The sequence below is a fragment of the Triticum dicoccoides genome, chromosome 4A, assembly GCF_002162155.2.
Source record: "Triticum dicoccoides isolate Atlit2015 ecotype Zavitan chromosome 4A, WEW_v2.0, whole genome shotgun sequence".
Classification (NCBI taxonomy): Eukaryota; Viridiplantae; Streptophyta; class Magnoliopsida; order Poales; family Poaceae; genus Triticum; species Triticum dicoccoides.
Window position 1 is genome coordinate 351460064 of NC_041386.1, and position 4118 is coordinate 351464181.

The following is a 4118-nucleotide window of genomic DNA, read 5'->3' on the forward strand; positions in this document are numbered from 1 at the left end:
ATGCACCAGTATCAAAAAGAACAAGAGCGGTAAATGACTTAACCAAAAACTTACCTATTACTGAGTCCGGCTGCTCTTCAACCTCCTCCACGTTAACATGGTTCACTTGTCCTTTGTTGAAGGGATTGGGCTTCTTCCCAGCGCTCCCATTTTCGTTTCAATTCTTTCCTTCAGGGCACTCTGTGGCATAGTGTCTAGTCTTCCCGCACTTGAAGCAAGTAACGTGACTTAGATCTCTTTTGGCGGGTGTGGCTAGATTGGGGCGGTTCTGATTGTTATTGGCTCCGTTACCATTCCCATTCTTAGTACCATTGTGGTTATGCGATCCTCCTTCGGTGTGGTTATGACCTCCATGGTTATGAACAAGTCCTCCCAAGTTCGGGGTTAGGCGAAGCTTCTCCTAAGCTCCTGAGTTATACCTCCCTTGTCCATACTTCCTCTTTTCGGCTCTTAATCTGCTGCTGCTTCCCTTCAATCATAAGAGCCTTATCTACCAACTCTTGGTAGTTGTTGAAGGTTGCTACCATCAACTGCATACTCATCTCATCATTCAGCCCTTCCATAAACTTCTCCTGCTTCGCGGCATCTGTGGCCACATTGTTAGGGGCATAGCGAGATAGCTTGCTAAACTCATCCACGTACTGAGCCACAGTACGGTTCCCCTGGCGTAAGTTGCGAAACTCATGCTTATTCATATTCATGGCTCCAGTTGAGACATGGGCTGTGCGGAAAGCTTGCTGAAACTGGTCCCAAGTGACATTGGCTATGGGGAAAGTGGCCGTGTAATTCTCCCACCATGAGGCTGTTGGTCCATGTGATTGATGTGCGGCAAAGTGCACCTTCTCAGTATCTATGCAACCTGCGGTGGTCAACTCTCTTCCAATACGGCATAGCCAATCATCAACAACTATAGGCTCGGTGCTACTGGAAAACACCGGCGGTTGTAACCTTAGAAAATGGGCTAGGTTGTCCACTAGCGGCGGGTTGTTGTTGTTGTTGTTGCCCTGGTTCTGAACTAGCAATTGCATCAAGGTGTTCTGCTGCTGGATCAACTGAGTGAGCTTCAGCGGGAAGGCAAAACCGGTGTCAACTGAGTGATCTTTTAAATGGGTTTAGATGGAAGACATTAGAATAGAATGAGGTCTATTGAGAAGGCACTACCCATATGCACATGAGACAAACACAATCATTCACTCAATCAATCAAGCAAGGGCATACAAGCGGTCTAGAACTATCGCAAAAGTGCTCAACTACTACTGAATACATGGGGGAATACTACTAATCATTGGGTGGTCATCTAGAAATTTTGACCGTTGGAGGACTCCATGATATCTGCTCCAGCTTCGTCTTCAAAGTCATCATCACTAGGGTCGGAGTCGGTGTCGTCGATGATGATGTAGTCCTCCGGACAAATCTCCTTGGGTTCTTCATCTTCTTCTACTGGAGTGGGGTCTCCCATGAATATTCTGATCTTCTTAATCAGGTTATCATTCTTCTCAAGTAGTGTCGCAATTTCCTCCTCATATCCATTGCGTGTAGACTTAAGTTCTTCTTCCAGCTCGATGATCCTTGTCTTCGCCTTCTTCAAATCTATTATGTCTACGCACATCTAATTCTCCTGGCGTCGAATGTGTTGGTTTAGTTCCTGGATGAAAGCTGCAATTGATCTATCCTTCCTGGTGCTGATCATCTCCCATTGCTCGTCTCGGCGCCCACATATCTGGTAGATAGTGTCCTTAAGATCCTTGCGATATACTTCTCCAATGCGTCCCCTGGTGATGTGAGCTGCCATACTATTTCCTAAACGCCAGGTTGGTGCGTCGAAGGAAAATTCTATAGGCTTAGTGACTAGCGTGAAGGTCCTTCCTGGAACTTGAACTTGAATCATCCATCGCTCCTCTTCTGGTAAAGTGGCGTTGTATGTCCCAGTGAAGCTTGGTATTCCAATGTTCAGGTACCTAGTGACTTCCTTCAAGTGTCGTCCAAAAGGTGATTCTTCCTCCGATTGTGCAAACTTGTTCTTCATCTCCGCCATCCTAAAGAGTAGACCATCGTGAGGTCGTGTCCCGGTTAGCTTAGTGGTCGTGTCCTACACTGAGCGTGTGCTCTGATACCATCTTTGTAGCGACCCGAGCTCAAACGGTCAAGTCTCTGTGCTTCAGTATCATCCCTGGATCGGTAATGCTGACACACACAATACTCAAAGGATTTATAACAGAGTAGCAATCACACACTTATTATATCGTATGTCTCAAAAGAGATCTTATTACAATAAATATGGCTTAAGGCCATCTAATACGATAACAGCGGAAGGCTTGGAAGATAAAGTGAGTCCATCAACTCCAACGGCATAGCTGAGTTGCACGGCAACGACCTAACGAACCTTACTCCTCGTCTGAAAAGTCTACAACATAATACGTTGCAGCCCGAAAACGGGTCAGCACATGGAATATGCTGGCAAAGTAACACAGTAGAACAAGAACATAATAATGCTATCACTACATGCATATTTGGCTGGTGGAAATCTCTATGGTTGCAGTTTTGCGAAAAGCAAATTTTTCCCTACAACAAAGGAATAGATTTTAATTTAACTATCATGGTAGTTGAAACATCATTGAGAAGGTTCCTCCAACTCAATCCCAATTAAAGTGATTAACAACCAAACAATACTAATTAAGTGTGATGAGATACTTAAGATACTCCAAGTACTAGATACTCAAGATTGTCCATAACTGGGGACACGGCTAACCATGATTAGTTTATACACTCCATAGAGGTTCGCGCACTTTTCCCCACAAGACTCAATCTCCTCCTTTGGATTTCTCGCACTACATGGTGTTTGAGAAACGGATGACCGAGACACAGTCTTTCAGAAACATTAACTCTCTACTCCGGATAGACCATACCAAACCTACAAACCCACTACCTGCTGATATACCTCTTCAAGAGCTTCACGCAACTTACTCAACTATTATAGAGCCCATAATAGCTTGTGGCTGCACACGGAAGTTTCTAGCATGAATCATCTCAGTTCCCTTTGAGCCTGGGTGGCGGTCCATAGGAAGATCACACGGGTACTCCGGGATTTCCAAAATACAGGCAACACTGGGTACTCCAGGTGCCTCAATCCACCCAGATGTGTATTTAAGTTGCCACCTTAAGTTGAACCATTAATTAACAATCCCACATCTGTCATGGATTTCACTGAACCAAACCACGTCTACGAGCATAGCATAGCAATATAAGCAACGCGTAGAAGTAACTCCCAGGGTTTGAATGTAACAGGGTAATAGGTTCTACCTCATCAACTACTTCCCAACCCACAAGTTAATGTCATCCTAACCATGCAATGTTTGAGGATTGGAACTAACGCATAAAAACTGGGTGATAAAGGGATACAATCAAAGTGTTACTTGCCTTGCTGACGATCCGCGTAACCTAGAGACTCCAAATAACATGCTTCGCACTCCGGTAATTCTATCGCAAACAAACAATAGCATACATAAGCAACAATCAAAGAAGCACGGGTAAAACTCAAATAAGAAGATCTAACCAGAAAGTTTAACTTAAGAACTTCGGTTTGCAAAAAAGAATCAAATCAAACGGAGCAAGGAAACTCAAACGGCGAAGGAAACACAATCCGTTTACTAATCTGAACTAAGGTCAAATTTTACAGTACCAAAATCTTGTTCAAGTTGGTTAAGAGGAAAGAGGGTCTCGAGACGAAGATCTAGGTGCTTAAATCGCCTGATTCTGACTAACGAGCGAAAAGATAAACAGAAACGAAAATCAGATCAGAAATCTCGATCGAGAATAATCGCTGAAAAATCCGATAAAAGAAAACTGACGAACATGCTAACAAACGAGTGTTCGTTATCTATAACTAACGAGCGAAAACCTTTCGTTGAAATGAACGTACGGAAGAACGTCCGCTAAAAAGAGGAACCGGAAAAAAAACCGGTGAACTGATCTAAAAAACGAACTAGGGTTTTCAAAAAAACCGAACCGGTTTTCTTTGAAAAAAAAACCGGGCGGCGGCTGAACGGAGCGGTACCTCCGGCGAGGCGGGGCTCGGGCAGCAGGCTTGCGGGGCGAGGGCAGCGTGGCGCAGCGAGGGC